The sequence below is a fragment of the Gallinula chloropus genome (genome assembly GCF_964237585.1).
Source record: "Gallinula chloropus genome assembly, chromosome: 4".
Taxonomy (NCBI): Eukaryota; Metazoa; Chordata; class Aves; order Gruiformes; family Rallidae; genus Gallinula; species Gallinula chloropus.
Genome location: NC_140088.1, coordinates 33,229,673 through 33,240,865, shown reverse-complemented (window position 1 = coordinate 33,240,865; position 11,193 = coordinate 33,229,673).

Here is an 11,193-nt window from a genome sequence, read left to right as displayed (position 1 = left end):
CCTTTCTTTACACATGTATGTAAGCAGTGCATATAGACATGCACACAAAGACTGACTATAAATGAGAATGAAAATACAGCGACTGGTGGGGGAAAATAAATAAATAAAAATATTAGAGAATGACTGAGAGCAACAGCACAAGAAATGTTCTTCCTCAGCTCTTGAAGCCCTGTAAGTTGGAAGGAGATATCTGAAGCCTTTTCCCTAGAGGTACACTGGAGGAGGGGTGCCAGCAGGGGTGCTATGGTTGCTATGGTGAGAACATGACTGGGAATATTATTTGTATGGGATAGGGTAACAAAACTTCAGAAGGACTTCATGTCTGTGCCATGCTCTCCTGTGGATGTGGTCCTTTCACGTGCATGGCTTTCCTTGGTTTACAGAAGTAAAAGAGATTGTGAGAGCAGGGTCTGAAATGCGTGGGCAGTATTTTTCCTCAGTCTTACCAAAAGTGAAGCAACATTAAAATACTGAAGCTGACAGAAATAATTTTAATACGTAATTGTTGTTTCCCACACATAATTTATGACTAGATTGGCAAAAGCATTCTTACTTACCCACTTGCATGGACAACATGCAGTTCAACAGCCAAAAAGTTACAATGCTTCTCCCAATAAACTTAGAGCTGCATAGGGTATGAGAGCCATTGTAACTGTGCATATCTCAGACTCCCTCACCTTCTCCTCCTACACGCGCATGGTCTATGGAGGACACGGGTGTCAGAGAGATAGGCAGGAGCACGCAGTGCAAGCCCAGACCCCCTGGGAAAAGTCTACTCTGAACCTAACATACTTCACAGTTCCCAGTGCCTTCCCAGACAGGTCACCCACCACCCGATCCTACCTCTGAGAAGACACAAAGAGCCGCATGAGCTCCTTGCCTCCTGGAGACGTTAGGAGGATGCAGTTCTCCGTCCAGGTCCTGCTGCTGTGGGGATTCCCTGGGCAGAGGCACCAGCGTCAATGCTCGTGTGAGCGAACAGAGCAACAAATTTGTACAAATTGAGGTAGCGGTTGTGTAACAGCCCCGGTGATTTACATTTGCTATCTGCAGATAGGGATGAAATGCAGGTTGCCTGCAGTGTGCTTGCACGCTCATACACGCACACCCTGGAGGGAGAGTAAAGCAGAGCCCTTGGATCTCAGTCAAGGCAGTGATTCAGAGGCAGATCAGCGTGCGCGGGATGGGTAGCTGCTAGCCAGCTACTTGTTGGGTGGGCTTGGGCTAATTAAGCTGTCTGATTGGAGAAAGGAAGCAAGGATTCAGGAGCAAGAAGGAAAGTACAAGTCAAACTTCAATGTCCATTAGCTTGGCGTGTAATTTCATGACAATTTACAAACCTGTGTGAGAGAACAAAGGGAAGAGCATCTACTTTTACGTTGCAGAGGGATATTGAGCTGAAGACAAGACTTAATTCACAAAAGACAGTTTTGGCTTTTATTTAGTTTTAATCCATCTCCTGCTTCACACTCCTCTGTTCAAAACAGCGCACACCTTTATAACATCACTTGCACGCGGGGTAGCCTTGTTTTGTTACAGGACCAGGTTCAGAGAGGAAATTGGTTTCTGATGCTCTGAACTGCTTTATAAATGAATGATGAATGAAGATGCAGGCAAACTGGGAGATACAGGGAAGAAATTGATAAAAAGAAGAGAATGCTGTGGAAAAAAATCCAAGAGGATCTAAATTACACAAAATCCAGTAGTAATTTGCACGCTCGGTATTAGGTATTAATGACATCCCTCTCCCTGCTGCACCTAAACATATTTTATATGCACAAATATAGGAGTCTGCCAACCACCCCAGTGTTTGTGTTAGTTTTAGAGGACCTCCACATTTAATTTCCAAGCTTAAAAGGAAATAAGAAACCTGGAGCTCTGGAGATCATTGCTGTTTCCTTCCAGAGCAATTCTGCATGTTTGACATCTTATCTATTGTTTATGTCAGGCAAACAGTGCCTGGACAACACACAGAGTGGGCTGCAGCAGTAATGCGCTAGGCGAATACCTATGAGTCTCGGTGATTCATCGCTCCAAGGAGCTCTTGCTTTAATCACAGAGGACTGGCAGATGAGGAAGACCACAAGGATTTATGACTTTGGGGCAGAGTGACAGCTGTCCCAGGTATTCTAACCCAAATCTACAAATCAATGTTTTTATTAGAAAGTGACAGCATTAATGGTGAAGGGTTGAGCAACCAACTGCCCCCAGAACAAAACTGCCACGTGAGAGAACAACCCTGATTCACCCACAGAAAAATCAATTGGACATGAAAGCTGTTCAATGGCTGAGGGATCCATCTGTAAGCTTAGCTCTAGCTAAGGTAATCTTGCTTTCCTGAGTGTCAGGTTGCCTGTTTTATCACAGATGCAAAGAAACACTGAGTTTAGTGCCAGGCCCTTTTAAGTGCCAGTTAACCATGGAGCATCCCCCAGACCTGCCGGCATCCTTGTATGGACGCTGCGTTTCACCACTCCACCTTCAGAGACCTTTTCACACCCACTCTGCTGTTTCAGATGAACAGTTTGGTGTCTACATCATGTTTTACGTAACAGGCTGATGGTCCCTCCACAGCTGTGCTTCTCCTCTACCACAGACAGCTGGATCCTGTCTGAAAGCTGAAGTCCCTATGGGTCAGGGAAAAATGAAAGCCTTCCTTCAGAATTTACAGCTAGGGCACAGCTAGGAATTGAAAGACTTGGGCTCTGTTGTCCCTTGCAATGCTCACACATGCAGGTGAATATTTTCCTTGTCTGCATGACTTGGTTTCTCCATCTCTGCAACTGAAAAGCTGCCTTCCTGGGGCATTTATTTGCAAAAATGTATTTCGTCCGGTTAGAGACATAAACGTGCAAAGCACTAGTTTGGGCAGCAGCTGTGGCCTGTTTACTCCCATAAATAGAGAGAAAGAACTAAGAGAAGGACGTACCAAATATTTTCATATCACCTACCACACAACCCCCTCCACCAACCAAGAAATTCACTTTATTTTAGAGTAGGAACCTGCCCTGCAGCTGCTGATACCCAATGGGGAGGTACGAGGGACCCTCGTACGTAGACCCCACTCCCAGACTGAACTCCTCTGACAAAAGTGATACTTGCCTTTTAGCCTCAAAGAAATTCCCATAGCAGCCGTGCCCCTTTTCCAGCCCTATTTGAATCACTTAGAGCTGTGAGCCTCTCCAGCCCACAAGCAGTTGATTAATCAAGATGTGTCAGCCCATACCTGCTGCGAGGACTGAGCCACGCAGCTGCTGAGGTGCCTATTACAGTGTCCCATCAGGGCAGTTTAGGGCTGGTTGATTTGTCTGTTTGATTTCAGTTTTCAGTAGCTGTAAAAACAGCAAAAATAATCGAAGTGGGGAAAACAAAACAAAAAAAGAGCTCAAACCCTCGCTTTCTGCCTGCACTTCCTGCTGCTCTTTGCAGAAAGTCAAAAGTAAGGTTGTGCTTGTAAGCAGATGCCCATTTTGTCATTGCAAACCATATGGGCAACACCTTTAATTTAAAGAAAGTATTTATGGAGCTGAATACCGATACAGGACAAGGGGCATCTAATGGTGCAAAGGCAACACCAAGAGTTTTTTCTTCATGAGGAGAGAACACAAAGCCCTACGTGAAGCCCACTACTCTAGCACGGTGTCTGTGTCACAGGAGTACTTGGGAAGAGGTGGGTCATCAATCCCAGAGCTGCTGGAGGATGTCACTTCTCACTCAGCAATAATTGACAGGGCTGTCGTTAATTGGCAAGTGATCAAGTGACAAGCCAGCCTCCTTGTGAGAAAGAGTTTTAGGGTCATTTCTAACAACACCTTCCTACTAGCCTCCATTTGCTTTCAAGGATGATCAGAAATATAGTATTTGTGGGTGGGGGAAGAGATTTTTTTGAGGGACTGATCAACTACTTGAGCTTGCATTGAATACATACTTTTTACCATTTCATTGGAAAGTGTTGCTGGTGGATTGTTTTTTCTTTCTCTGTGAGCTCTAATCTTTTAGGGGGCAACATCAATAGCCAGAAACACCATCTAAGTTTTGGTATGGGAGCACCCTTGCAGAGAAACATCCCAGACATGAGCATGACTGAAACATAAAAGTACTGGCATAACATTTTCCTCCTACTACTTTTACTTCTGCACGTGGGTCACTTCTACCCAGTACCACTTATACAAGACTGAGTGTTACTTTTGAGAACGTTACCCCAGGGATGCATTTTTTTCTTCCCTATTGCTGATAGAAGAGACAAGAAATATCTTCTAAGTCATTATTGTGGCTATAGTCAGTTATCATAGGAAAATATTAAAAATATTTTGGCACTTATATAAAATAGAACAGTATAAAAAACTGCGTAGAAATTAGGAGAAAGTACTAAAATAACAAGCCAACAGCATCTTTGAAGTTCCTACAGTAATGTGAAACATCATTCTATCATTTGCTTTGGAAAAGGATTCCCTGCAGTGTTGCCTCTATATGCGCAAGATGACTGTTTACACAGCTAGTTCCTAAGGTCTATACATTTCCAGCTGAAAGATCAGAAAAAATAGACAAGTTAGAAAATGTCACCTCAGTTGGGATTTTTGATCACAGAAGAGTCTTAGTAATGACAATGGTTCCTGGGATAAGATGACTGAGTGTTTGAAAGAAAGAAAAAACAAGCAAAAAAAGTGATATTGTCAAGGTATTGCCTGGTGACTTGGTGGCTTGACGAGAGTTTTGCAAAGTTACAAGGAACCTGACAGTGCTGCCATGCTGCAAGACCATCTATCAGCTTAGCACATCTGTTCTGGAGAAAACCTGGATTTCCACTTGTCTCCCTGCTCCTGGGAAGGGTACAAGTAGGCAGCTTTGGAAAATCCCAAGATTCCAAGATCTGCCATAAGACTATTTCTAACTTAAACAACCTGGGAGACAGACATTTTCAGCAGGGGAGGGGAGAGCCGGGGGGGGGGGGGGGGGGGGGGAGGGGGGAGGCGTGTGTGGGGGTAATCTACAGCTGTATGTACATACCCACACCCATGTTCAGGTAAACACACGCAGCCTGGATTTTCCAGGCTTACATGCCATTTACTCTTATCCTGTCCTTGGAAGTTTTTCCCTGGAGCTCGTAACCTGCCCTGCTCTGAGAGGGCTGGATCTGGGGAACTCACCTGCTGTGAGTCTCTTCAACAGCCTCCAGCTCACCTCCCTTCCCTGCTGACATTAAGTAAACATCATCTTTTAACCCCTAGGGTATTGCACTTGGCTTCTGCACCCACTGCAAACATCTTCATAAATAAATGCTCAAGTAACAAGGAAGGAAGAGGCAGAAGGATTCAGGGCAAAAATAGCATATGCAAAACTCGATTGAGCTGTCTGGTCACTACATCCTGATACAAAGGTGGTTAGGGAGGCTTTGTGATGGATGACATGTCACTCGGAAGAGCTCCATCTGTAGTTGCCAGCACAGAAACAGGTCCTTAAAATTCCAGCAGCTGAAGCCCTGCCATCCGTCAGGGAGAGGAACACAGCCATCCACCCACCCGCTTGGCCGGCGCGGGAGCCCAAACGATGAGCATAAGTCACAATCATTTTGTTTGTGCAAAACTCTTGGCTGTGAAGTAGAAGGCAGTGCCTGGCTTACTGCGTGTGGCATTCCTATTTGTACTGACAAGTACATCTGTATACCGGGGCTCCCAAACTCCTGGTGCTCTGGGCTTTTCCTACCTGGCAACAAACCAGTCAGAGGGGGAGATGCAGCTTTTTATGGCAGGATTATTTGGTCACAGGAGCACAGTGCCTTCCTACCTGAGAGAATGACTGATTTCACAGAACAGTTTAAAAATGAGGTCCGCATTGTTTAGGCTCCCATTTGTAGGCATTGAAATACTATTGTAATCCAAATAATCTTTTCTTCCCCCCCCCCCCGTCAACCGTCACCCATCACATAGGGTGCAAAGTGGAAACGGTTTTCGTGTACCTTTCTTTGGATCTTAGCAGCTTTAATTTTTAATTGAAAGCCATGCTCTTACACCAAGAAGCCAGATGGATTTGAGTCAAACTTCACTCAAGCATCCTTTGATAGAGCTTTAAGTACTTTATAGTCGTTTAGATTAAAATAAATAAACAATAACAAAAGTGATCTTGCGGCACACTCCCCATTTAGAATGTTTAGGGAACTTTGCAGATATGACCCACCTTTCCCTGCCCCCTGCAGCTCTCTGTTACTTGGTCTGGTTCCCACACAGCTCACGCTGGCTGAATGCAGACCAATTCTGGGCGACACAGAGTGTTTCTTAGTCAGTACAAAAGCATGTGGCATCTCTGCCCAAATCACAAATTCTCCACAAGTTACACCTGTGGCCAAGAGAGCCTGAGGGATAAAGCAATACGAAAACAGGTCATTATTTGAGTAAACATGAGATGGTGCCATGAGGAAGTGCTTGGCTCACCAGGTGGCAGAGAGAAACGGCAGCATTATTCTGCTTTCCCCCGTTTCTTCATCAAGGCGGGCACCACCAGCCATTTTTCACATCACAGATCTGTCCTCCCCCATTCCCTACGGGTGAAGCTGTGGTTTAGTGAATGACATAAGCAGAGCAGGAATTTGGTCTTGACAGTTTTCTCCCCACTTGCTGAGGCACCAGCTGGGGAACACCTGCAATTAACAGGATGGGTGCTTGGCTGCAGAGAACAGAGAGGACAGTAAACCCCGTCACCCCCAATTTACACAAGGGAAACCAAGGTACTGATGTGCAAGACGAGGCACACATACCGTTGCAGCTCAGAGTTACCATCGTTTAATCTGGATTTTTTTCCTGGGCTGAAGGGGAGCTGCCCACCAGAGGGAGAGGCTCTGGGGTTGGTCCCCAGTCTCCCTCCCACAGCCAGCCCCCGGGCTGGCAGGATCCGCTTGCTGACCTTTCCAGGAACAGGGCTGTATGTCTGAGTGAAGACTCACTCAGGATCAACCCCCGTGACTCTGGATAAATGAAACACTTCGCCGTCTGGCATATCACTCCGTTTCCCACGAACGGCACAAATAGTCACCGCGGCATGTACAAATACAAGGAATCTATTATTGGCACTTCTCCTTGGCTCGCCGTCGTGACGTCCAACCTGGAGGCAAGTGTTAATGCCCTTATAAGGCTCCTCGCACACATTTAAATGTGTTATCCTTTGGCCGATGATACAAACTGCTATCTCAGTAGCATACGGCATGGGGAGGTGGGAGATTTTCTTGGCTCTGTGGTGAGAGAGAGAAATTAAAAAGGAGCCTACAATGCTGAGTCACTGTGACAAATAACTTACTATGGAATACATTCAGGCTTTAGCAAGGAGGCAGCTGATAGTGAGTCAGTGACTGACTAGTGCCTCCTAGATTTTCCTCCTTGGGAAAGATTCAATTTAATGGGGTGAAGTGCCAGCAAAAAGCCATTCTCGGTGTTACCAAGTCAATATCACTAATTAGACACAGTTAAAACTGTCAAGTTACGTTATATGACATATAACATGCTTTTTTTTTTGGTGTGTACCATCTCCCCATTATGAAGCAGTTCAGTACGACCGACTGGTAAAGACGCTGGTTTTCAGACACTAGAAATTTTGCCACACTTCAACTGTTTGGCCATGTTAATTCAAGTATCTCCCCTCCTTTGGTTGCTCAACTTTGCAGGCTTATGAATGTCCTATTTTAGCATTGTGGTTTAGCACACTCTAGCACGATTTAAACAAAAATAGATAGTCTTGTGTTAAAAAAACTTCCAAACCTTCCAAGTGCAAAATGGGTATGGTTTTGAGGCAGAAGGTACAATAAGGTTACAATTCACCCAAACATTCAGTACCAGCGAAGTCAAATCTACGTGTGCTCAATCCTGACCAATTTCTTCTCCCCCATAGGTGTCCTATATCCCCCCCTCCAGCCTGACACACACATACTCAGGGAAACGAGATCTCACCCTGAGAAACAGCTCACTTTGGACCACAGACCCAGAGGAGGGGAGCAGAAAGCAGGTCTGAGCAACTTTATTCTGATCTCCTTCCTCCAGACCTGAGGTCACGGAGCTGCCATTGAAACAGCAGAAACACCAACACACACAACTATCTGCAGCCATCCCCCTTTCCTATGTGTACAACCCCCTTTCTGCTTACACTGCCTGGCAGGGCCGCCAATTCAGTTCTCAAATATTCATGCAATCTCTTATCACCATGTGACTGCCACTGATCCCTTTAGGAGACAACTTGCTGTCTTGCAAAACGTAAACAATATGGCAAAGTTAAAAAGCAATTCTGTCACCCAAGAACCAAGCACTGAAGAGTTTTCAGCCAGCCCATCCTTGGCCATGGCAGCAGGCGATCAAGGGGCCCAAGCAATGCGATACCTCCTGTGTTCCCACTAGGCTGCTCACCCAGCTGATGTCCCTTTCATCTTTGTCTGTGCTCTTGCCTCCAGAGACACCTAATAGCATCAACCTCCAAATTCCTAAGATACCATGCTAACTAATACATTATGGGAAAGATTATGACTGTTACTCAGCAGACCACAACCAGGTGGAAAGAATTTCCTATCTTCCTCTTCCACCTGCACTCTGGGAGAAGACAAGATGTTCAGCCTGGCAAGGGGAATGTTTTCCCTCAAGTAATTCCAGCTGGGACACTGTACAGTCAGGACAGCCTTTCTGAGTCCAGCTATCATAAAGGCAGAGAACAATCCACTACTCACTTGAACCATTAATTAAGGAATTATACTAATGCTGATCCTGCCTAAAGACTGGTTGATAAAGAAGTGTAATTAGTTATTTACATCTGTTGTCCAACACATATGAATTACAGTGTTCCAGCTGATAGTCAGTGGGGTTCATAAAGCTGGTCAAATATTTTTGCACCATGCTTTTGTTTGTTTCTTGAAGAAAAGTGTCCTTTTTCCCTAGAACAAAGCTTTTCTTGAGAAATGGTGATATCATCAACAATTTCACTGTCTTTTTTTAGCCGAGTGCATCTCTCTCTCCAACTATGCAAGACAAAGGGTTTCCTTATTTCCACCATGGCTCTAATACAGCATATTACAAATGCACTATTAAAGCAACCGGCCTTCTTGATAGGGGCAGCCAAGGGCTTTTCCAGCCCAGGGCAGAGGCAAGTCCACAGGGCTGCAGGGAACTACGTGTTCCACCGATGCCAGTGTTCAGTTCATCTGTGGTTGCTGAAGGACTTTTGAGCCAGGCGTATCATCCCTGAGGCAATGAAGCAGTCTTAAACTGGATGTGAGCATATAGTTACCATCAAAAGACTCTTCTTTTAAGGAAGAATTGTGTTCTATCTCTGAAAAAAAACCAACCCCATACACAGTCCCTTCTTTTAAAACCAGCAAATTCATATAATTTTAAAGAAAAAAAATACTCGTGTTTTTTTTGTGTGTTTCTGAAGAGACTCTCAGCTATGACCTTTCCAAAATGCCCGTCAATGATCAGCTATAAACCAAGAAATCTCAGTAATATTTTTCTAATGCAGAGTGAAGAGCAGCCAACTTCCCATAGAAAAGGAGGAGGATTTTCTCAAACTAATTTTATTTCCTTATCTTTAGTCATCTGTTGAAAAGAAAACACTAAATATATTCCTCAGTCTACTCCTTCCAGTGATAGCTCGAAGGAGTAAAGAACCATATGCTCCTTCAGCTGATCTATACTGTCTCCATGACAATGCACATTTACAAAGTTTGCTTCTAACAACTTTGTAGTATGAGCTCCAATTACTTGTAATTAAGGGTATAAGGCAGTCTTTCAGGAGGGAAGGGCTGCTCATCACTGTGGCTATATTGGTCAGGCTCCCCTTCCAAATTCTGCTGGGTAGGGCTGCCTTTTTGCCCAAGGCACTAAGTGAGGCTGTTACACTCCTGTGCAGAAACTGCCCAGAACTTCAGATGGTGAAAATCAGTCTCACTTCAGCCACATCCCTGCAGCTCAGCCATCTGGCCCCAGCCAAGAAGCCAATACACTTAGTTCCTTCAACTTCCGTAGAAGTTTTAATACATAAGACACCTTAAAAGGGTATTTTACAGATGGGAAAAATCTTAGATTTACACAGAGCATCCCCCTTGATAAAGGATGTTTTGCTCAGACAGTGTTTTAATTCAGTGAAAACAGATTCGCAAAGTTTCCTCTCTGGAGTAGGGCACGGTCTTGAAGTCTTAACCCCCTTGAGCAGGACAGAAGGTGTCCTTGAGGTAGACAAACAGGCGCTGGGCATGGGTGCTCTGTGTGAGGACACCCACCACAGCTGGAACACAGGCAAGGAGAGAGGAGCTAGCTGGCTAGCAGGAAGGGAATCAGTGTGCCAGAAGATTAAGAGGCATGATTTACAAACAAGGAAGCTTATGTGTCAGTAGTACAAGGCATAGTACCTAATATGGGCAGGTGTACTGTTGGTTTCAAAGGCAAATTATAAGATTTGACAGCATCACTTTTTAATGTCTTAAAAATGTATCTCTAGGCATACACACATTTTATACTTTAAAAAAGCAGCCCAGAAACAATTCCTTGTTTGATCATCTTCCCAGTACTTAAGGCAGCCTGAAGGTTGGAAAGTCCCACATTTAAGGCTTTTACTTCTCTCTCTGGGGCAGCCCAGTGCCTGCCTGGCCATGCCACTGTTTCTTGTGGAGATGCCTTGCAGGGGCCACCTGCTGTGAACACTCTTTGGGGTCCTGAGCCCCCTAACACTGCAAGTGCACCCCAGCAGGTATTTATTTAGCTTCTTGATGCTTGCTGTAAGCTTACTGATGCTTACTGACATACCGCAGTTTGTGTGACGTGTGCAGCCATCTGCAAGGGGCAAGGGAGCAACACAGCAGGGCACTCAGGGCACCTCTAAAATTTAGGGATCTCTTCCAAAATAGCATTTGGAGAGGCCAGGATCTGAGAGTCACTTTACAACTCAAACAGCATTGTACCAGGCATAACTAGTTAGTAAATACAGTTGCCTTGGGCTTTTACCGTGTGCAAAACACTGAACTGTATCTGTTCTGCATCTTCTGGAAATCATCATCATCCAGGAAAGACATCAGCCAACAAAGAGGCAGGTGCTACCACCCCTCCTGCCACACAGGTACGTCAGAGCAATGCCAAGCAGGGACTGGGGAGAAATCATGCTCTTCCCAGGAGAAGAGGTGAAGCTGTGGCAGATTTTACACATCAGCCCCTTCTATCCGTTGGATGTTTC